At 39.6% G+C, this 25,379-nt stretch overlaps 1 protein-coding gene across 1 annotated transcript in view; it reads right to left on the bottom strand.

Annotated features, from left to right (window-relative positions):
- CNTN6 (contactin 6) overlaps nucleotides 1-25,379 on the bottom strand; it is a 272,495-nt gene that overhangs the window by 87,033 nt on the left and 160,083 nt on the right.

A 25,379-nucleotide genomic window follows, 5' to 3' on the forward strand; every position in this document is an offset into this window, starting at 1 on the left:
TATGGTATTGCTGAAGAATATTAACTACATCCTGGTTAGAAAGAACTATATCCTGGTTAGATATGTCTCGGAAAAAATACAATCAGAAGACTCCTTAGCAGAGAACTTGGTGAGACTTCATTCCATACTTGTAAGACTTTAAGAGGAACTGACAGCCTAGAAATTACATCATGCTCAATAATGCAGTATGCCATTGAAAAGAAGAAAGACATTTAATGAGATAGATTCACATAGTGGCTGCAACAATGAACTCAAACATAGCAAGAATTAAAAGGGTGGCGTGTTAGTCCGGGTAGACTAGAGAAACAAATTCATGACACTCATATGTATATGAGAAAGAGCTTTATATACAACAGCAATTGAACATTGAGAAAACATCCCAGCCCAGTCCAGATCAAGTCCATAAGTTTGATATTAGCCCATATGTCCAATAACAATCGATAAAGTCCTCTTCAGACTCACAAAACACATGTGATGACACTGAACACAGAAAGAAAGTGGATAGTTTTGTGGATCCACTGATGGTGGAAGCATCTCAGCACTGGTGTGGGTCTCCATGTGGTTCCTCCAGGTTCAGAGTTCTCACTGCCATCAGCATAGATCCATGTGTCTTGTAAGTAGAAAGTATCGCAAGCTGAGAGAAAGGTATCTCCTGCCTCCAAGGAGGAAATATAGGAGTTCCCAGAATTCTCAGGAGAAGTCCATGCCCAGTTATATCTTGATTTCCAGGCCAGACTCCACCCCTTTACTCAGAATCCTCTCAAATTGACACCAGATTGAGTAACTACCACAGGTACAAGACCTGTCTGTGTCATTTGGTTGTACATAGAGTTGTTATGAGACAGAACCTATTTAATGGCACCTAAAAACAACAACAAATGAGCTATGACTTCCCTGCCCTATCCCATGCTACCTCTGTATCTGCACTCTCAGTAATACACATGCCCTAGTCCAATGTTGCTTTGGGAAAAAAAGGTTGGGGAGGTGTCAACAAAAATATGACTTATAAATAATCTGTCTGACCAATTCAATCCAAGGAAAGGAGGTCAGCTCATGATTACGGAGATGGTTTTGGGATCCCAAAAAGGAACTTTGAAAGATTTTCTGAAAACATGAAGAATAATCATGGAATTATTTTGAAGAAGCACTGAAAATTTCATTGGTTAGAAAAATCCCCCCACCTTCCAAAAAGTTAATCCAAGAATGTTCCCACCATGACAGTACCTGCTGATTCTTGGAGGGCTATCCTATGAGCATTTCATTGTGAAACCTCACTCTATTTACCCTAAAGTCCTATTCTTGCCCCTTCACACTTCGTTTTGTTCTTAACACTCAAAGGAAATTATTTAAATCTGTGTTGAAGGAGAAAAGTACCAATTTTACATGGTGTAAATCAAAGAATTGGAATTCGTTTGAAAAAGGATAGAGGGATAGAATCATGACCTTCAGAAGTATGTAGACACATATGGAGGGTTTTTCAAAAAATAATGGCTTCATATTTTGGCATTTTTGCTAAATAAAAGTTTCTGTGATTTTGTAGCAATATTGTTGTCTTGGCTTTTTATGAAAAATAAAGTGCAAATAGAAACCAGAGGTCATTCTTCTAAGGATAGTGATACAATGCTAATTCTGGTATGATCACTATTAGCTGTTATGAGGCAAAAAAAGAAGAGATTACAGAATCACTTCATATATTCCACAGAAAAAAATAACTTAAAAGTTGCTCCTTTTTTGGAAAATATTTTATTATGGTTTTTGAGAAATTTTTCATAGCAAATTAGACTCTCATTTAATAATGTCTGTAATATTATTAACCAAAATTGACCTACACTCTTCAAAATATGTCAGTGTCCTCATTACTTCATTCAGATAGTTTAATTTCCATTATCTCGATTTGGTATAGGGTTGATGTTCTCTCTATTCAGTTTATAGGTGAACACAGTACTGCTTTGAATTCTAAGTTTATAGGAGATAAACTTAGTATATAATAAATAGTTCTGAGGGTTTCATTAGTATCTAATGGTCCTGTGAGTGTATACTTGGGGGAATTTGTGTTTTTTCTACATTTCTCTCCCATTTTTCTGTGGGATCTTCTACTAGGTACCTGGTTTGGCACTAGAAATGGTAACTGTACACTGTCTGGCTCTTCTGCTCTCAAAATAGATGAGGCCATCGGGCATGTGGGCTGTTATTCAGCATATTGAAAATATCCAAGATTTTCAAAAGAACAATCAAATCTGTACAACCTGAATGCTCCTTCAAGTCAAGAAAGGCAAGATTTTACCTCACATGTTGGACATGTTGTCAGGAGAGATCAGTCTCTGGAGAAGGATATTGTGGTCACTATATAATCTGTTATCAATTTGAGATTTAAAATTGAAGAGGTAGATATAGCCTGTCGATCAGGTCACAGCTTGATGATCTCATTTGGAGGCACTAAGGCGATAAATAACTCACTTGAGGTGGGATGCACACTCACTTCCTGTAAGACATTCCTGTTGAGAAGACACATGGAACTACCTAGAGCTCTGGAGCTGAAGGAGCTCCTTGGAGACTCCTGTCATTGCTGAGATGCTTCTACTTCCATTGGATCTACAACACTTTCCACCCACAGGCCTGTGCTATTCCTGCATTCGGTGTCATTGAAGGTGATTGATCCATGAGTCTGAAGAGGACTTTATAGATTGATATTGAACACATGAGCTAATATTGGACTTATGTACTTGATCTTGACTGGGTTGGGAGGTGTTCTCAATATTCAACTGCTCTTGTATATAAACCTCTTTCTTATATACATTTGAGTTCCAATTTCAATGGATTTGTCTCTCTTGTCTACGCAGACTAACACAGCATGGTACTTTCAAAATTATTTGACAACATCATCATTCTAATGCATTATGCTTCCCAAGTCTTCTTACTTTTTGTTCAGTTTTCAGACAGGAAGGCCTTCAACAAGATAGATGTGGCACATTGGATGTATCAATGGAGTCACACTTAAGAGCACTCATGAAGATGACACGGGACTGATATTATGTTTCGTTGTACATAGGTTTGCCATGAGTCAGGCTGTCATACTGGCACCAAACACTAGTCCTGCAGACAATTTTCTTCTTTCAGTATTTGGTTTACTTATTCCATTTTTGCCCCAGATGCAGTTGTGTTTGGAAATATATTATCATCATTAACTTTCAGTAACACTCATTTAAAAAGGCAGAAACATACCTACAAAAATTAACGCATGCCATAAAAAATAAGAAAGGGAGCTTTAAAATAGTGACTATGTGTTAGTCTGGGGTCACCATTTAGTGGGCACCCTCAAAGAAGGAAATCGAAATAAAAAGTCAAACAACTGCCAATTTTTTAACCTTCAGATTGCAGTCATCTGCTTCTTTTTACACTAGGGTATTTCAGGATTAAGTCCAAGAGAGTGTATCAGTTCCATGAGTCTGCTTTAGGTTGAGTTTGAGGCAAATCCCAGTTTACTTAGTAGGGTTTCCGCATGGAATCTTTTTGGTGAAAGATGTTTCCATGAAGGATGCTATCTGCCTCAAAAATATAGATTCCAAAGTCTTAATAGTCTATAGTACATTGCCTAAGTCACAACGGATGGGATAGAAGCTGAGTTAAATGTGTCCAATTAGGAACACAGTATGAGGCATCTTCTTCCCTGGAGTTCTTGATAAGTATTTATGGCAGTTTCTCAACTTGAGTGAAGGAGTAGAGTCCAGTCTGTCAATCAGGTCATAGCCAATGAGGTCTCTGTGTGGGCATGGACTTCTCCTGAGGATTCTGGGAACTCCTGTCTTCCTCCCTTAGAAGCAGGACACACACTCTCTCTGCAAGACATTCCTGTTTACAAGCCACTTGGAGCTAAGCTGATATGGCACCAGAGTCATGGAGCTGGAGGAGCCATGTGGAGACTCATGCCAGTGCTGAGATACTGATGAGAGTGTGTTGAAACTACCTTACAAGACGTGGAACTGCCTTGCAAGACATGGAGCTACCTTACAAGACACAGACTTTCATTGCAAGATGCTGAATTACATACAACATACGAATAAAAGTGATTCCATTTTGAGAGAGACTAAAAGCCCAGTAAGAAATGCTGAATCACTGCAGACGCACTGAAAAGAAGTAAACCACCTACCAGAGCAGCACCTAGAAGCTCCCAGACACATGTGGGGAACCCTGATAAGACCTTGGCTGAATGCTAGAATGACATCAAAGAGCCAGCAAGACCACCTATAAAAGGCCCAGGTAGAGAGACTGAACTCAGAGAGCTAGGAACCAGGGAGGAAAGATCAGCTTCTGCTCTCTCCAACCCTACCCAGGTGAGTACACCAATGAAGACAATGCCTAACAGGACTAAGGGCCAGTAACTGATACGATGCTGAATTCATCTTGTGCTACCCTTATAGCTAATGACTTAAGTTAACTTTAAGATTGTTTGGTGTGTGTTTGAAGTGAATAAATTCAGCGTTCCAAAATGTTGAAGCAGGTTAAGTAATTCTTAACCGCGCCGCTTGTGACAAATGCTTCCACCACCACTCGATCTACAATGCTTACCTACTGGCCTGTGACCTTCCTGAATTTGGTGTTGTTTCATGTGTTGCATGAGTCTGAAGAGGAATTTATAGACTAGTATTGGACAGATGGGCTAATATTGGACTGATGGACTTGATCTGGGCTGCTTTCTCACTATACAATTTCTTTTTTGTCATGCTTTTTCTTACACACAAGTGTCTCTGGATTTGTTTCTCTAGTCAACCCAGACTAACACAATACTGTTAACTGTTTTGTTGTTTTTTTTGTTCTTCCCCCCCCCACCCCCCATGAATGTTGCTCTTCCTAGTTTCCTCACCAACATTCATCTTATCACTTTCTCCAAGACATACATGCTTCCCTCTTCCCATCTTGATTTGAATTTCCAGTAGATCTCACTTATCACTCTTGTAGAAGTGTCTGTTGGTTTGGGATGACCTTAAAAAGTGTTGTACGAAGCGATGTATGTATATGTGTGGATTGAGATAAGAGTTGTATGAGTCCCTAATGGAATGTAAAAAAAGAAAAGAAAAAAAAGAAAGAAAATGATTAGGGCAAAAATGCACAGATGTGCTTTATACAATTGATGTATGTATATGCATGGATTGTGATAAGAGTTGTATGCACCCCTAATAAAATGTTAAAAAAAAGAAAGTAAATGTCTAGAAAAGAATGATGGCAACATATGTACAAACATGCCTGATGCAATAGATGTATGGATGGCAATAAGAGTTGTAAGAGCCTCCAATAAAATAATCTTTTAATTTAAAAAAATGTTGTATGGCAGCAACTAGGTGGTCTCCCTCTCCCCACATCTCACCAGCTGAGGTGAGATGCCCTCCATCTAAGTGGATTTTAAGATGTACCTATAACATAGGTGATATGTGGTTCATGAACATGTTCTCCCAAGCAGGTAGAAGATTCCATAACCTGAGAGCAGAAGCTGGCCTCCTTCTTAGTGTTTTTCCTTACAATGGTGGACTTATACAATATTTGTCCTTTTGTGACTGACTCACTCCTCTCGGCATTGTAGTTTCCAGGATCATCCATATCTCAAAGTGTTTTATGGTTTCATAGCTTCTTTTTTAAATGAATGCAGAGTATTCCACTCCGTGGATATACCATTTTCCTTGTCCGTTCTTCTACTAATGAGCATTTGGGCCGTTTCCAGAATCCTGCTATTGTGAACTAAGCTGCAATGAACATGGGAGAGCATTTATCTGTTCATTTGCTGTCTTTACTTCTTTGGGGCATATGCCCAGCTAAGGAATTGATGAGCACTATGATATCATTATTCTTAGTTGTTTTAGGTAGTTCCATATTTCTTTCCTCAGTGATTGCACATATTTACAAGCTCAACAACAATGTATACAAGTTCCAATCTCTCTACACCCTTTCCAAGATTTATTGCTCACTGTTCGTTTTTATTTAGTTGTGTTATTATTGTGAGTGTAATTTTATATCTCATTTTTGTTTTGATTTTCATTTTCTAGCTAACTGGAGATTAAGAGCATGTCCTCATGTGTTTTTCAGCAATTTGAATGTCATCACTCATGTCCTTAGTACAAATTTTTATTGGATTATCTGTGTGTTTCTTATTAAGAGGTTGACAAACTCTATAGGTTTTAGTAATTAGTCCCTCATCCATTTTCATTGCTGAAGATTTTTTCCCACTCTGTGGGCTCCCCTTTCACTCTTTTGATGAAGTTTTTTGATTTGCGTATGTGTTTATTTTTAATAGGTCCAAATTAACTATTTTATTTTGCATTGTGTATACTTTATTATATTTGTTAGTACAAGTGTGCCCCACATTAGGGCACTTACGTTTGTTCCAATTTCTCCTTTGTTCCAATTTCTCGTTGATGATCTTTACTGTGTGTCTGGGTCTAGATATGGGTCCTGTTTCATTCTTGTCCAGATGAAGATCATATTTTCCAGTACTACTTGTTTAAGGTGTTCCTTTCCTATTTAATGTGTTTTGGTCCTTTGTTGAAAATCAATTGCCTATAGGAGGATGCTTTTATTTCTGAATTTTCTATCCTGTTCCATTTGCATACATTGTATCAGTACCAAGTTGTTTTGACTACTGTGGCTGTGTAGTAGTAGTATTTCAGGTGCAGCATTACCAGGTCTCCTACGTTTTCTTACTTTTGATAAGGTCTTTGCTTATTCTTTGTGTCTTCTCTCTATATATGAAGTTGGTAATTAGTTTTTTTTTCATTTATTTAAAGAATGAATTTAGGATCTGGATCAGAATTGTATTGTATTTGTAGATTGCTTTATGTAGTATTGAAATGTCCACAATATTAAGTCTGCCTAGCCATGAATATATGATCCTTTTCCATTTGTGTAGGTCTCTTTTGGTTTCTTGGAATTATGTTTTTTAGTTTTCTTTGTACAGGTCTTTTGTTTCTCAGCAATTGTGTCAGGAGGGTGAGCACCACAGAATTCCAGGTTGTTAGAACAAAATGTCCTTACGTTGATGGAGGGCTCGAGAACGTATGTCCACATTCTTCAATGTATTGCATATAAATTTATATCCATATACCAATAGCTCTATTTTTATGAACTAATATATTTACATAAGTGCACACGTATATTTATACCTCTATCCATAGCTTTGCTTCCTAGATCTTTCCAATGTTTCCTCTTACCTTCCTCCTTCCCCACCATCAAACTGCCCTTCTTCTGTACTTAGTAATTCCTTTCAGCTAGATTGCTATTGCTACTACACCATCAAATACTCTGGGTATAATTTTTCCTAGGTATTTCATCTTTGGTGTGGCTATTGTAATTTAAATATGGGACACCCTTGTCTAGTTCCTGTTTTCAGGATAAATGTTCTCAGTTTTTGTCTACTGAGTGTGATATTGGTCATTGGATCTTCTTATACGGTATGGTCTTTATTATGTTGAGAAATTTCCCTTCTACTACTATTTTATTGAGTGTTTTTATTAGAAATGGTTGTTGGATAGTGTCAAATGATTTTTCTGCATTTATTAATATGATATGTGGTTCTTATTTTGTCTTACTTATGTGATAGATTACATTGATTGTTTTTCAAGGTTCAATCATCCTCATATCCCTATTATTAATCTTATTTAGTCATGATGAATTACTTTAAAAAAATCATTTTGTTGGGGGCTTGTATAACTCTTATCACAATTCATACTTATATCCATTGTGTCAAGCACATATTTATATTTATTACCACATCATTCTCAAAATATTTGCCTTCTACTTGAGCCCTTCATATCAGCTCCTTATTATTCCCCCTCCCTCCCTGCTCCCCTTCACCTTCACTCATGAACCCTTGATAATTTATAAATTATTATTTTGTCATACCTTACACTGTCCAATGTCTCCCTTCACCCACTTTTCTGTTGCCCATCCCCCACGGTGTGGGTAGATCCTTGTAATCGTTTTCCCCTTTCCACCCCACCTTCCCTCCACCCTCCAGGTATCACCACTCTCACCATGGTCCTGAAGGGAACATCTGTCCTGGATTCCCTGTGTTTCCAATTGCTATCTGTACCAATGTACATCCTCTGGTCTTGCCAGATTTTTGAGGTAGAATTTGGAATATGATAGTGGGGGGAGGGAAGCATTTAAGACTAGAGGAAAGTTGTATGTTTCATAGTTGCTATACTGAACCCTGACTGGCTCATCTCCCCTCTGCAACCCTTCTGTAAGGGGGTGTTGAGTTTCCAATGAATTACTTTTTTAGATATGTTATTAGGTTCTATTTGCAAGCAACTTGCTTTAAGGGTCCTGTGGTAGTTACATTATCTATTGTCAAATTCAAACTTAAGAGTGAATGGGGTGGAGTTTAGTCTGTCAATCAGGTCGCAGCTTGCTGACATCATTTGGAGGTGCTAAGGAGATAAATTGCTCACTGTGAGACACTGCTGCGGACAAGACACATGGCGCTATGGTAGAGACCTGGAGCTGAAGGAGCCATATAGAGATCCCTGCCAGCACTGAAATGCTTCCACTGCCACTGGATCCACAAGACTCTCCACTCTTGGGAATGTGTTCTTCCTGCACTCAGAGTCATTGCATGTGTTGTGTGGGTCTGAAGAGGAATTTATAGATTGGCATCGGACGTAAGGGCTAATGATGGACTTCTGGACTTGATCTGGATTGTTTTCTCAATATTCAATTGCTTTTATATATAGCATTCTTTCTTATACACATGAGTGTCTCTATATTTGTTTCTCTAGTCTATCCAGACTAACAAAGGTCTCAATAACACAAATCAGTAGAATGAATATCAGACTTTTCATCTGAAAGTCTAGAATTTAAGCTTCTGTTCAGGTGTATGCTCTTTATAAGAAGCCTACTTTCCTGTCCCTCTTCATTCATGGAAACATAAAGAAGTTGTATGGAGCGAGGTCAGGAGAGTAAGGTGCATAGGGCTAGAGAAGTATGCTAGGTTTTTTTGTTTGTTGGTTTGTTTGTTTTTTGGCCCAAACTGGTGCACTGAGATGGCTACATGAGCAGGTATATTGTCATGGTGCCAAAACTAGTCCCCCATTTGCCACAAATCAGGTCTTTTAGTTGTACTGTGTTATGTTATCTTTCAGAACCTCTAAATAGAAAGCTTGATTAATAGTCTGACCTGGTGGAATGAACTTCAAATGCAGAGTATGACAACATTATTGTCCATCCAGGAGTTTCATGGATGTCCAGAATGAGGTTTGTCAGTAGTCAACATTTCACCTTTTTTGAAACCAGAGAAACCACTCGTACATGTTTCCCATAACACTGCCCTTGTAAGCTGTGTTCAACAGCACAACAGTTTCTGTGACATTTCTCCCACAACAGGAAACAACATTTCACAGCTGCATGCTGTTCTCTTAAATTAGCCATCACAAAGTAAGAGGTTCAAGTGAAACTGTTTTTATGAAAAAATTCACTGTGACCAGAGAGACTCTTCTCAGGTGATTCAACTGAATGCACTAACTCAGAGTGAGTTGCTGGATGCTCGCCTAGCTGGGAAAATGTGTACTGCGAAAGCTCCACTTTGCCCAGAGCAATTCTGGGGTTTTTTTTGGTACCCCCTTATATTTATATTTTCTCCTCTATTCGTGCTCATTTATGTGGATAGTGTGCTCTTAGAAATTTGTTTATTTTTTTCTAGATATTCAAATTTGTTAGAACATATTTCAGTCATATTTGAGTAATGTCTTCAGCTTCATTTCATATCATGGTTCTTGTATCCGCTTATAATTTTCTTTTACTAGTTTGAACAATATTTTTTCTCTTAAATTGCTCTTTCAAAGAACTAATTTCTAATCATGCTGTTATTTTCTACTGCTTTCTGTTCTATTCCCTTTTATTCTGCTATAATCTTTATTATTTATTTTCTTCTAACACATTTTTTTCTCCTTTTACTCTTTCTTTTCTATTTGTGTTAGTTGTTGGGTTAAATAATTTTAGGACCTCCTTTTTAATAAATGCACTTTTTACTATATAACTCCCTATAAGAACTGCTTTTGCTGTATTTCTGAGGTTTGCTTTTTATTCTTATATAAATTTAAGTGTTTAATTTCACCTTTGATTTTTTTCTATTAACCAATATATTTTTCTATGTTTGATAATATCTAATTTATTTTCCAAGTATTTAGTTTACTTTTTTTCTAATTTCATATCATTATAATCAAAGTAGATGTTTTGCATGATATATCAATCCTTTAAAATTTACAGAAGCTTGCTTTTTGGCCTAAAACATGATCTACTCTGAAAAGAATGAAATGTATATTTGTGGTGTCAGACTATGTGGTCTATATGAGGTAATCAAAAATTCAAGAGCAAAAAATCCAATAACATTATCTTTCAATTCCTTTCTACTACGAGATTTTGAGGCCCCTAGCACATGTCTGTGACGGTCAGGCGGCTTAGGTCTTCTGCATCTTTGCTGATCTCTTTCTCGTTCTTCTTTTCCCTTGTATTGAAAGTGTTACATATCATTAAAGGTAGAAAAAGGAAAACAATTCATCTAAGCAACAAACAATGAAAAATAAAAATTTAAAATTCAGTAAACAAAAACAGCAATAATACATAGAAGCAAAAGAAAATCTATATATAACATGAAAGTTTTGTCATTGAAGATCTGTCTATTTCACACTTCAATTCTGGTAGGATTTCTTTTTATAAACCTTAGAGCTCAGGTATTATGTGCATAAATATAAATGTAATGTTTTCCCCAAAAATGACCTTTTATAAATAATAGAATATTCATTCTGCTTGGTCTTTTATAATGGATTTTGATTTAAAGACTATTTCAGCAAATATTAATATTGCCAATATTTTGATTACTTGTTATGTATGTATTTTCATCATTTGATTTAGGAAGTGTACTTATCTCTGTATCTGAAGCGTGTTTCTTGCAGACACACAGCTGGATGTATCATGGATACATGTTATTTTATCCAGTACATACTGGATTTCAATCCGCTGACCATGCAGATCACAGCCTGATCCTTAACCAGTACGCTTACCACCCTATGTTCCCTTTCATTTTGAAGTTGCCATCATTTACTTCTTGATGCTTCTGTTTCTCTTTAGTCGGTTGTAGCTTACTTTTAATGTTTTGAAGTCTTTGGGTGATATCCGGATAATTCTATTGCAAGCCCTGGGAATGGGGCGACTTCCCATTGAGCTTTCATTCAAAAGGTCAGCGGTTTGAAACCATAAGAAGTTCAGAGATATGGCTTTGCATTGCTATAAATGATTGGAGGAGCCCGAAGGAGACAAATAGCTCACTGAAGGGCAGACACACTCTCCTTGCTTCCTCTTTCTGCTGACAAGCCATGTGGAGGGCCCATACACCCAACCCGGGCCCCTGGCACCCACACCTGCTGGCTCCAGCCCTCGTGCATCCATGCTGACCTGACCCGGACTATTATAATTCCTGATGTTTGGTCCAGATCTGTGGCCTCTCTGCTGTGTGCCTGCCCCAGAAGCTTCCTAGGCGGCCTAAACAAGTTCCATGGCCATATGGCAACCCACCTCAGCATGTCCAAAAGACATACCTATAGAGACTGGCCATATAGACACCCTTTAAGGTTTGCCTCTGCTGCCAGCCACCAGGCGAGCATGGTACCTTGCTTACTTGTAGGGAGATACCCCATTACAGTAGGCCACAGGTAGTCCACAACAATCACCCTTACTCCACAAAGAGAGAAAGCTCAAGTCCCCTATGTGTTCCAGTTATATGGCACTGAGCTCCTCCAAAACATTGCTCAAAGAGCAACCTATCTGAATACCCTTGACAAGAAAGAAAAAGAAAGTAAATGCAATGTCAGAGAAAGTCCTAAGCCTAATGACACTCCTAGAAGAAGCAGACATTGATCTGCCACAAATCTTCAGAATGTTGCTTGGAGTTATACAGGAGATGAAGGAAGCAATACAGAATAAGGATGCATGTTGGAGATGATAGAGGGAATGAAGTCCACACACCAAAGGGAAATACAAGATTTAAGAGATGAGGTAACAGAAATAATAAACAAGGTATCAGGCCTCACCAACAAACTAGAAGAGACAATCTTAGCATCGATCTCAAGGACAACCAGGCAGACTTAAAAAAATGGGAAAGACAGTCAAACAAGATGATCAAAGAGGCGGGTATTAATGAGATACAATGTATAGGAATAATATTTGAACAATTGGGATACAAGAACAAGACACAATGAAGTCAACAGCTAAAGTAATGAGGGAATTCCTGGAAGAAAACTTCTCCATCTTAATGAATGAGAATCAGAAAATCATACAGGAAGTAGAGAGGACACCCATTAAACTAAACCCTCGGAAGATTTCACAATGGCACATAATAGTTAAATTAACCTACTTTGAGGAAAGGAGTAAACCATAAGAGCAGCTAGTGCAAAAGAGGCAGTTACATACTGTGGCACTCAGGTAAGAATGTGCTCAGACTTATCAGCAGACACCATGAAGAGGAGGAGAGAGTAGAGTAACATCTTCTGAAAGTTGGAGAATAACATCAATCCAAGAATCATCTATCCTACCAAACTGTTAAGATTGATGGAGAGGCAAAATTCTTCCCAAACAAGGAAAAATTCAAGGAATATGTCTTACAACACTCAACCCTGTGTAAAAAGTCATGACAAATCACTGTGGTCAGAAAAACAACATTCACTAAGCACAAACATGAGAACATCACATAGTGAGACTCCACTCGGAAGTCAGTACGCCAAGAACAACCATCAAAATAACAGTGTGTCAGTGGTAGAAAGAAGGCAAGAATGAAACCTCCCCTCTCCCCACATATACTCAGCATACTGTTATGGGGAGAAATAGGTTAACACCCAATACAAAGAAATGGGATGGCAACAATAAATCCGTAGTTAGTGGTAATAACTCTGACTGTGACAGGTCTGTATCTGCCCATTAAAAGACAAAGTCTAGCAAACTGACTTAGAAAACATAATCCAACAATTTGTTGTCTGTTAGAGACACATCTTAAGCTCACAGATCAAAATAGGCTAACTATGAAAGGCTGTTGAAAAATATACCAAGCAAATGGCAACTTAAACAAAAACAGGAGTTGCAATCCTAATATCTGACAAAACTGATCTCAAGGTACATCACAAGAGACAAGGATGGGCACCATATATAGCTCAAAGAATCAGTAGACCAAGAACCAGTGAGCATAATAAATATACACATAGCTAACTAACGACCCACAGAATTCATCAAATAAAGTCTTCAAATAAAATTAAAACAGAAACCGCATACTCAACAATCATAGTAGGTGACTTTAATACACCACTATCAGAGAAAGGTAGATCACCAGGAAAGAATCTCAACAAGGAGTCTACAGAGCTAAACAACATGATTAGGCAATTCAACCTGATAGACATTTATAGAGCTTTCCATCTGTGGTAGTTGCATAATCTGGTGTCAACTTGTGAAAGGGTGAAGTCTAGCCTGTCAATCAGGTTGCTTGATGACCTCTGAGGCCAGATACAAAAAGACTCACTGTTTCATCTTCCTGCTGACCAGACACATGGAGTTATGATAGAGCCCTGGAGCTGGAGGAGTCACATGGATAGCCCTGACAGTGCTGAGATGCTTCCGCTGCCACTGACTCCACAAGACTTTGCACCCACTGTCCCGTGATCTTCTTGCATTTGGCATCAAAGAGTTGCATGAGTCTAAAGAGGAATTAATGAACTTGTATTGGACATATGGGCTAATATTAGACTTATGATCTTTATCTGAACTGGGCTGGGTGGTTTCTTAATGTACAATTGCTCTTCTATATAAAGATATCTCTTACATACATATGAGTGTCTCTAGATTTGTGTCTCTAGTTAACCTGAACCAACACACCACCCAAATGCATAAAAATTCACACTATTTTTGAGTGTAGATGACTCATACTTGATAACAGATCTCATGCTGGGACACGATTTGAGCCTGAGTAAATTAAAACACATAGAGGTCACTCTCAGCCCATCATGCCATAAAGCTGGAGATCAACAAAAGGATGATCAGAAAAACATGGGCAAACAATTGGAGGATGAATGACGATGTTCTGCATAATGAGTGGGTAGTGGCCTAGAATAAAGATGAGATTGGAAAGTTTTTATAAACTAATGAGCATGAGAATTCAATATACTAAAATATATGGGACACAACAAAAGTAGTTATCTGAGGATCTTTTATAGTAATCAATGTCCATATGAAAAAGGAAGAGAGAATTATGATGGATATGCTATCACAAAACCTCCAATGACTAGAAGAGTCACAGAACAATCCTTCCAATAGCAAAAGAAAAGAAATAATAAAAATCAGGGTGGAGATAAATGAGTGGGAAGATGAGAGACAATGCATAAAACCAATGCAGTAAAAAAAAATGGTTCTTTAAAAGGATCAGCAGAATTGAAAAACTGCTGGCAAACCTAGTTTGACTTATTCAGTAATTTCCTGTGAAGGCTATTCAGCATCACAGCAAGAGTAAGACTCGACTGTTGACTGCACTTAAGTGTTAGCCAGGACTCACACCCACCCTTTCACATGAAGGTGAGTGTCCTACCACATAACCACATTGTCTTTTCCATCCTTTTGTGAAACTCTATGAAATACTTGGGAAATGTTCACCATTTTGTCATTCTTCTAAACTACTGTGTTTTATATCCGCATGGTAGCATAGCATGCTAAAAATATTTTTTTAATTCTATAAAGTATTCTGGGTATTCAATATAAAAACAAAGCGTGAAACCAATCTGCATTTAGATTCTAGCTCCAAGTTGAAAGCTTGTAGGTGCTCTTTGGAGACTGCAAAGTTTTTCAGAAATAGATCTCTGAAAACTTTGAGATGTGTTCTTCTTTCTCTATTAAAAATCTAACACTCCAGCTTTTTCAAGAGACCTACAACCAGAAAAACAAAGATGAACAATTGAAGGATGAATACCAATTTTCTGAAACACAAACTGGTACTGGCTCAGAATAGAAAGGAAATTGGGAATTTTCTAAAAAGTAATGAGAATACAATGTGTGGTAGTTACATAATCTGCTGTCAAGTTGAGACGCTTTAGAGTGAAGGAGTGGAGTATAGCCTGTTAATCAGGTTGCAGCTTGATGATCTCATTGGAGGTACTAAGGAGAAAGATAGCTTGCTGGAGGCAGGAGGCAGGCTCACTTCCTGGGAGATATTGCAGCTGACAAGACACATGGAGATACTCTAGTGCCCTGAGCTGCAGAAGCCAAGTGGAGACCCTTGCCAGAACTGAAATGTTTACAATGCCACTGGATTCACAAGACTTTCTACCCACTGGCCTGTGATCTTCCCGAATTAGACGTCATTGCCTGGACTTGATCTGGACCAGATGGCTTCACAGGAGAATTCTACCAAGCATTTAGGGAAGAGCTGACACGAATCATCCACAAATTATTCTAGAGCATAGAAAAAGACAGCAAACTCCCAAACTCATTCTATGAAACCATTACAACTTCGATGCCTAAACAGGGCAAGGATCCCACAGGAATAGAGGACTACAGACTGATATCGCTAATGAACATAGATGCACAAAACTTTAACAAAATATTAGCCAAAAAAAAATATTAGCCAATAGAATAGAAAAATATATTAAACATATCCATCATGATCAGATGGGATTCATTCCAGGGATTCAGGGGTCATTCAAAATCTGAAAGTCAAGGAACATCAGCCATCACATTGCAAAGAAAAAGCATTAAAATCTCATAATTATATCAACAGATGCATAAAAACCATTTGACAACATCCAACACCCATTCCTAATTAAGACACTCAAGAAGATAGGAATGGAATGGGAATTTGTCAAGTTAATACAAGCCAACAGCCAACATTATAGGCAATGGAGGAAAGATGAAAACAATCCCACTGAAAAAAGGGACCAGACAAGGATGACCCTTGTCCCCCACTTTTATTCAACATTGTACTAGAGGTTTTAGCTAACAACAGAGGCAACAAAAAGACATTAAATGTATTCGTCTGGGAGAGGAGGAGGTCAGACTATCACTATTTACAGATGACTTGATTCTGTTTATTGAAAGTCCCAGTAGCTCCACAATAGGAATGCTGGCGGTGATAGAGGAATATGGAAGAGGATGCAAGATCAACAAATACAAGTCTATTGGATTGCTATGTACACTGGACAAGACCACAGACGAGGCCATCAGAAGGCAGTTCCCTTCACAATATCAAGCACAAATTGAAATATCTAGGACATACCTAATCAAAAAAAACAAAAAGATTTGCATGAGGAAAACAACAGAACCCTACTGCAAGAAACCAAAATGACCCCTAGAAATGGAAGCATATCCCATGCTTATGGATTGGAAGAATAAATATAGTAAAGATGTCAATCCTACCCAAGGCAGTATGTAAGTTTAACACTATCCGATACAAATATCAACATCCTTCAAAAATTGGAAAAACTGACTACCAACTTCATATGGAGTGGGAAGAGGCCCAGAATTAGTGGAGAACTCCTGAAGAAGAAGGATGAATTCAGAGGGCTTGCTACAGTGGTTAAAATAGTGTGGTACTATCATAATAACAGATACTCAGTCCAATAGTAGAGGACAGAAAGCCCTGAAATAAAACCATTAACATATAGACAACTAATCTTCAATAAAGAACCCAAAATACATCAAATGGGAAGTGGATGCCCTCTTCAATGAGTGGTGCTGGAAAAAAATTGATATCTACCTTCAGAAAATGAAGCAAAACCCTTATCTCATTACATGCACAAGAACAAACTCAAGGTGGATTACAGACTTAGAAATAAAACTCAAAACGATTAGGGCCATCAAGAGGGAATCAAGACAAATCCAAGAACCTTGGAGCAGGGAATACATAGGCTAACTGAATAGAGAAAGATACAGATACAGAAACTGAAATTGAAAGGTGGGATATACTATGGGTAAACACGGTTGTGCCTTGAAATACTTCACGAAGGGAATAATAAGAGAACACATAGACTGGGAAAAGATATTTAACAACGACACATAAAGCAAAGGTCTCTTTACTAAAATCTACAATACCCTGCTAACTTGCAATAAGGAAAAAAACAGATAGATACACTCTGAGTAGGTGGGCAATAGAACTGAACAGAAGTTTCATCAGGGAGGAAACTTGAATGGAAAATTAGCATATGAGAAAATGTTCCAGATCAATAGTCATCAGAGAAATGCAAATTAAAACAACTATGGGATAACTTCTAACACCCTTGAGGATAGCCTGAAAAATCAGAGAGCATCAAATGTTGGAGTGGATGTGCTGAGTGGAGCACTCTCATCCACTGCTGGTGGTTGGTAGCCACTGTGGAAAGTGATCTGGCGATACCTAAAGCAAATGCAGATTGAGCAACCTTACCACCCAGCAATCCCCCTACTGGGCATATACCCAGAAGAAGTAAGAAACAGACCCCGATCAGTCATATGTGCTCCAATGTTCATTGTGGTGCAGCTCACAATGGAATTGAATTGGAAATTTCCATTAATAGATGAGTGGATTAAAAAACTCTGGTACATAGACACATTGGAGTATTATGTATCCTTAAAACAGTGATAAATACATGAAGCACATCATCTCCTAAGGAGGTTGAAGAAATTATGCTAAGTGGAGTTAACCAAGTACAACAGGACAAGAACAACATGAGCCCACTGAGGAAAGGGAGTGAAAGTACAGACATCATCATGGCACACCACGCCTCCAGGGCAATGTGACTTCATGGAGCAACCCATTAACAGAGAGGACTATGGGCTGGCCTCAATCAGAGCTATACTGACCTCCTCCCTAGAAGGATGTGCTACAGAGGGTAACCTGAAGCAACAGGCTCAGAGAGGGTCTGGGCTATTCTGCCCACATGGGAGTAAACAGAGAAGGAAAGAGAGAGAGTGAGGGACTAGACCCCATTCTGGTACACCAAGTCTTGAGAATGATATCCCTCCCAGAGCAGCTAAGTCACAAAGAGGACCATCGGGCCCCAAACAGCTTGAGACAAGATCTCCCTGCACTGGAGCATAACGCTACAGAGGACATTACTGGGGACACAGTGCAAGGATTGAGTCTGATCTGCCCTCCCCACAGTGGGCAAATCAAGAGCGGAACATAACAGACCAGCAATGGGAGCAAAGTTACGAAACTCCCGAGGAATCCCCAAAACAGACTTCAGACTCAGAGGGGCAGTGCCTGGGACTCCGCCAGACCAGTGGGATAGTCATAAAAGTCAGCGGACAGACCTAGAACTATGTGTAGGGATTTTTGGTTTGTTTGTGCTTAGTCTTCATTGTTTGGTTTTGTCTATTTATATAAGGGAGGCATGAGAAGCATGCCTGAAGAGAAAGCAATGGGCCGATGCTTCTGGGAGGATTTGAGGGAGGAAGGGGTGGGGGATAGGAGCAGTGAGCAAATAACATCACTGACAGGGGAACAACTAGGAATCCAAAATCTATGGTGAAGGGGCGGTAGCACTCCTGGTGGGGTTGGTGCAGCCATGATCTAGAGGAATTACTGAAGGCAAACAAGGGGCCAGTAGTGATAGTGGGACAGGAGGAAGGTAAAAGTAAACAGAGGAAAGAACTAGAAAGCAAAGCCATTTATAAAGGTATAAACATAGATGTGTACATATGTAAATATATTAATGCATATAATAGGGATATTGGTCTATGTATATATATTTATATGGCAATACATTGAGATAGTGGATGGATTCTGGGCCACTACTTATGTTTTCCCTCAACACAGAATAATGTGGCACTAATCATTTGGCACTAAAAATGTGGCATGGACTAATACCCACTATCTAATAGACACTATCTCTGAAGACAAATGGGTATATAAGCATATGTATTGAAGAAAGCAAATAGTGCCCAGCTATTAAAAGATATAGTGTCAGGATGGAGGGCAAAAAGAGGGGCTGATACCAAGGGTTCAAGTAGAAAGAAAATGTTTTGAAAATGACTATGGCAACCTATGTACAAATGTGTTTGATGTAATTGATGTATTCATTATTATAAGAGCTGTAAGAGTCCCAATAAAAAGATTTATTAAAAAAAATCTGCTCCATTAAATCAGTGGATCCAATATTAAAAGAAAAGAAAAAGATATAGTGTTTGGGGTTTTAAAGGTCCGAAGCAAACAAGCGGCCATATAAAAGGTATCAACAAAGCCCACATGGAAGAAACACACCAGCCTGTGTGATCATGAGGTATTGAAGGGTACAGGCATCAGAAGTTCAAAAATAAACAATCTCATTGATGGAATGGAGAGGGGTCACAGTAGAGACCCAGAACCCATCAATAGATATTGGACATTCCTGCCCAGAGGGGCTGCATGGAAGAGAAAATACATCCAGGGGGCAGTTTAATACCATCACAACACACAACAAACCTCTAGTTCTATCCTTCCTCCCCGCACTATTATGATCTCAATATTACCTCACAAATCTCACTGGACTACAAGCATACAGCAGCACAGACAAGAACTTTTAATATATGTAACTCAGGGTAGACAAATCCTCTCAGAAATAGTAATGGGAGTAGTGGTTCCAGGAGGGTAGGTAAAGGGAGAGAGGAGGAAAGGCGGGGAAAGGATAGCAATGATGATATTGAGATCATAATATATAGTTATTAGTGGTTTTATGTCTATTTTTATTTGTTTTGTTTTTCTGTTTTTGATGTATATGAGCTAGTTCACTTTCTTTTTCTACTGTTTGTCTTACTGAGTTCTGCTTTTAGATTATGTTGGGGTTTTTTGTTTTGTTTTGTTGTCAATCTTCTTTTTCAGTCATTTTATTGGGGTTCATACAACTCATATCCCAATCCATACATGCATCAATTGTGTAGAGCATGCAATGGTTGTTTTATGATAGTATTCTGTGCCTTACTGGCAGTTATCTGATCAATGTGTCTGCTTGGGCTCTAGCTTGATCAGGTTTTCTTTCCCCTCACCCTGACTATGGTAGATCACATACATTGTACTTCTCTGTCATTAGGTGCACACTTCTCTCTTAAGAGAATTGCTTGATGGCGTGTGAAAAATTCCTTTCTCGGATCTGTGACACCTGGTGTCATATGAGCAAGGTATTTTAAAATTCTTCAGGGAAAGTGTGTTCATTTTGTGTCGTTTCTAAAGCACAAGCTAGGCTCAGAGAGGGGTGGTCAGGAGAGACCCACACAATCATAACAGTGCTGATACCGGGGAGCAACAGAGTCCAATTCAGTAAGGTGTGGTCACCTGGGAAGGACATTGAGTCTTACTCAGCCCAGAGTATGAGCAGGTTGTTGACTGGACCTGGCATACCTTCCTAATCAGTTGTGATAGGTCATTGAGTGGGCTAAGGAAGGGTCAGAGATCTGCATGTGCACAGTGAAGAGTAAAGCTAGGTCTATTTGGGTTTTCACTGAAGGTCTGCCCCTCGGGGTGAGGCACTGCCTGTGACCAGGCTTATGACCATTAGTGTGAGCCACTGTAGCTCAAGGCAGAAGTGGACATGGTCAAGCTCTATCACCGTGGCTCATTCATTCTTTGCCCCAGGACACACATTCATGATGAAGGTATGTGCACCTGGGAAGGAGAGGAAGCAAAGAGGAGTCTCCAAGGACAAGAAAAGATCCCTGTCTACATAAGGGCAGTTTTCAGGAAAGGTTCTGATGGTCAGTTTGTGGGTTCACTGTGGCTGCCTCCTGTATAGATGGTCAAGTGCCTCCAACACATCGTCTCTGTAAACTAAAAAATCCAAGCTCACTGCATAGAGTCAATTCTGACTGCAGAGTAAACCTGCCTCTGTGGGCTTCAGACACTAAATATTTAAGGAGCAGAGAGCCTAAGTTTGCTGTAGCAGATGAGCTTCTGGATTTGAACTGCTGGCCTTGCAGATAACAGCCCAGTCTCTGTCTCCCTCCCTTTTTGTATTCACCAGAGAGGATAAAATGCTCACTTATCCTTCGTTTCCTGCCTTTACTCCTCTGAAAATGTTCACTTCATGTTTACCCTCTGTCTTTCTCTACAGCTCAATGGATTATCGCGTAGCTTGCTGTTTCCGAGCTACTCCCCTGAGCTTCTCCGGTTTTAAAGCTCTTACACTCCCTAGCTCCCCCTCATCGTGTGTGGCCCATTCCTGGTCATACCCTGCACACTTGTTATTTCTTTCTGGGGTGTTTGCTCAGAATCTCTGACACCATCTGTGCTCTCCCTGCAGTTGTCTTGCTGAGCTTCCTCATTTCAGGCTGTGCTTCCAAGCTCTTCCAGGCGGCCACTTTACTGTGTGTTGGCAGGCAGGGCATTGGTGAGTCACAGACTCCTGTTTTCTTTGTTCTGCTTCTCCTTCTCATCCATGCTCTGTTGATTTCTTCAGCTCCCTGATGTTGGGGACTCACGGTTGTGCTTGCTTTATTTAAGTGTCTCTTCTCTTTGTTCTCAGGCTGTCATGACAGTGCAGGTATTGACTATAACACAGTTGTTTTAAAAGACAGGCTCTCTTATGCTTTAAAACTGCTTTCAATTTCTCACTTTTACTCACATTGCATTCCTTTCCCCTCTCCGCCACACAGATTCTGTGTTTGGGGCTATTTAAGGCATATAGCCATTCTTGTCCTTTAGAGTTGGAACTTGGGGAGTCACTTTAGTGAATGAAGCAGAGCTAGTCAATCTTTCCAGACCTTTAGGATGATGCATTATTGGATACCTTGGGACCTTTGAGCTTACTTGCTCAATAGCAGTGCATTCAGACCTTGATTAGATTTTAGGAAACAAAGAAGAAACACTACAAAGCAGTATCCAAATCTGCTGGGGGTATTTGTAGAACTCTTCTAGACAAGCTACACAGAGGAAGGGGCTACACTTGGGCCAGAGCAACGGGTTTCCTTTCACCTTCCTTTTCAATTGAGCTCTGAAGCATCTGTTTTTGTGCCTGCTGGCATTTCCCAAAGAAACTACCTTTCTCTAAAGCTGGTAACGCCTTGCAATTTCATCCTATGTAACACATTCATTCGTACCACAAATTTTTGTAGAACTTTGCCAAGACAGACATATAAAGATAGACTCAATGGAATTCTTGCTGTGGGAAATCTTCAGTCCGGGTTTTTAGAAACAGCTGTTGGCAGGCAGGAGGATGGAAAAAGAGAGATGCTCCAGAATAAGGTCTCTCTTGCACGTCTCCTATGTACCTGCAATTAGTCTGCAGAGACTAAGACAGCAGAGGCAACAATGAGAACACTCGACTCGACTCTCGCAAACAGTTACAGTCATGGAAACCCAGAAGGGCAGTTCTACCCAGCCCAGAGGAGTCAGAATAGATTCCATAGCAATGAGTTTGATTTGACTTAATTTGCTACTTTGATGATTTTTCTCTGATTAACAGAAAACCTTCAGATGATGTACTGTCATGGTAAAGAATAGGCTGTTGGGGAAGACATCTTTGATTCATATTCCAGCTCTGCTCACTTATGAATTTAGGCAAATTATTAAACTTTCCTAAATCTTAGCTTCTGTGTCTGAAAAGGGAGCTATGAGATATGGGACCTCTTGTAGTAAAGAAGCTGGCTTATAATCCTAGTTCCTGAGAGCCCGAGCACACATAAGGCTACTGCATGGTAGCTGACCCAACTAAGAGGGACCACCTGGGACTGGCTGCTGACTCAGCCTCAGGAGAGATGAGGTAATCTGTGATGACCACGTGGAGAGGCCCAGAGCCCTGAACCCTAAGGTTCAGCTGAGTTTACTGAGAAGTGAAAGCAAATACCTCTCTGGAGGGTGGGTACCTCCCTCTCCCTTGGAGGCAGGGAAGCTCTGTAGCAAGACCCTTCCTGGACATCATCCTATGTGTTTACTTAAAGCCAGTTCTTTTTCTGTAGTTTGTGAGTCAGTTCACTGTATGATTGGGCCTGAGAATTAGGGAACGGACCAGTGCCTGCTGATCTAGGTGAGCGGGGATTAGGGAGACAATAAAACCTGCATATGTGGGGGAGAGAGGGCACACTATGTGGAGCAGCTGACGTCTGAACTGGCCAGGGAAGGGCAGCTGCAATTTTTACATCGGTAGATGGTCTGTTTCCCTTGATTTACAGGATAAAGTAGAATCTACCTCATCTGGTGTTTCTGAGACAAAAGACACACACACATCCACACACACACACACGAGCTTATCAAGGACTTGATAAATTGTAGTTGCTAATCACCAGTATTTAACAGTATTTTTCTATGTCTGATAACTACTCACTGATCAGATGCTATCATTTATTTTCTTCATGTGTGCCATGTTACCTTTCTGTATTACTTTTTTTTTTTAACACCTTAGAGCTGATATTTTTCTTGCCCTAGCAAGGCTGTAATATCAACTCTTAACTGAGCTTCATGATTCAACTTCATCCTGTAGATTAGTATAAAAGTTACCTTGAGGTGTAGAAGCGTCCATTGCCTCTTTGAGTCTCCTACATGGAATCTAAATGGCTGCCATGCAAAGCCCTCCATATTGAAGCCTGTGTCTGATTCTTTCCCAGTACTATTGAAACACTGTCCATTAGAGTGGAGAGTGTGTACCAGGCCACCTGGCCCATTTACCTCTGGTGGGATGGTTTTGACCCCCGTATGTGGAGATTGTCTGTGACTTCAATCTTGCTGATGTTTTGCCTGGTTGGAGATGGTAAGGGTCTCTGTGATTGTCCCCTTCTGTTTGTGAGGCCCTAACCTTCCATTTGGAGCCCAGGCAGCTCGTGGTTAAGAATTTGGTTGCTAATTTATGAAAGGGTGTCTGTTCACATCCACATCTAGTTTTCAGGAGACAGATGTAACAGATATAGGGGATCACAACCTTGGAAAAACGCCACGGTGCAGTTCTGCTATGCCCTGTGCAGTTCTGTGAGTTGGGACTCACTTTTCTTTTTGTTGTTAACTTGCCTTTAGGAGTCTAGATTCTGAGACATTTTGTGCTCAAGTCCTATCAAAAGTTCCAGATTCAAAATTATTAAAAAAAAAAAGATCTGACTTGCTGGTCTCTTAGAGGGTGGGGAAAGCCCCAAGTCTGTCCTTATACAGTCTTCACAGTTGGGATTGAACCCACTCCTGGAGATCAGCTTTGAGCCAAGAGTATACAGGCCATAAATATGCAGTGCCCTAGATGCCTTAGAGCAGTGTTTCTCAACCTGTGGGTCGCGACCCCTTTGGGGGCGTGGAATGACTCTTTCACAGGGATCGCCTAAGACCATTGGAAAACACACATTTCTAATAGTCTTAGGAACTGAGACACGGCTCCTCTATCAGTCTCCAGGCGGGTCTGTCCACATGGAGATACTATACCCACATGCAAGGACCAGGCGTGAAGACTGTTACCCATACTACATCATGCTTCAAGACAAAATTTCATTTATTTGTAAATAGAAATAAATATTTTACAATATATAATTACATATTGTTTTGTGATTAATCACTAAGCTTTAATTATGTTCAATTTGAAACAATGAAAATACATCCTGCATATCAGATATTTACATGGCGATTCACAACCGTAACAAAATTACAATGATGAAGTAGCAACGAAAATAATTTTATGGTTGGTGGTCACCACAACATGAGGGACTGTATTAAGGGGTGGCGGCGTGAGGAAGGTTGAGAACCACTGCTGTATACCATCAACAGAGTGCCCTGATTGTTACTGCTATTACTACTTTCTCTCTCTTCTTTGCTCATTGGTGCTACTATGGAATTAGAACTGACAAAACGATGTCTCTGCATCCAGCCTATGGACACTCTTTCAGGCTTGGGAAACTTAATGCTAAATTCAGAATTTCTAGAATTTCCTGAAATCCTGGAAGAATAACAAGATCACCTCCCTTCCTACCAAAAACCACATTCAACTGTCACCTGAGATGTGAAAGTCCGTTTAGGTGTGTGCTCATGGTCTAGGACTTCACGGGACTTTCTTTCAAAGCCACTTTCCAACTTTTTAGTGATCTTTTCACTCCCGTGTTTTCCTCATTCCTCATTTTTCCTGTCTAGGTCAATATGTACATAAGCTCGCAATATGTTATTTGAAAGGTGCACATTGCATTTTGCTAAAGGAGCCATTTTTATCATGCATGGAAAAACCTCCTGCATGGCAAAACCTCAGTGTGAAGCTGATCATGTAGTGACTCATTTAGATAGAGCTCACCATGATCTTGTCATCACTGCATGTACACATTGCATGGGTACACAGCACAATGGAATGAAATGCAGTCTAAGTTGAGTGGGGGGGAACCCCAAAATTCCTAATTTGTTCTGCCAAACTCTCCAAGAAAGCACACCAGTGCTGATGCAGGAGTTTTCAACTGCAAGGAAACCT

This window comes from Tenrec ecaudatus, chromosome 5 (assembly GCF_050624435.1).
Source record: "Tenrec ecaudatus isolate mTenEca1 chromosome 5, mTenEca1.hap1, whole genome shotgun sequence".
In the NCBI taxonomy this organism is placed as follows: domain Eukaryota; kingdom Metazoa; phylum Chordata; class Mammalia; order Afrosoricida; family Tenrecidae; genus Tenrec; species Tenrec ecaudatus.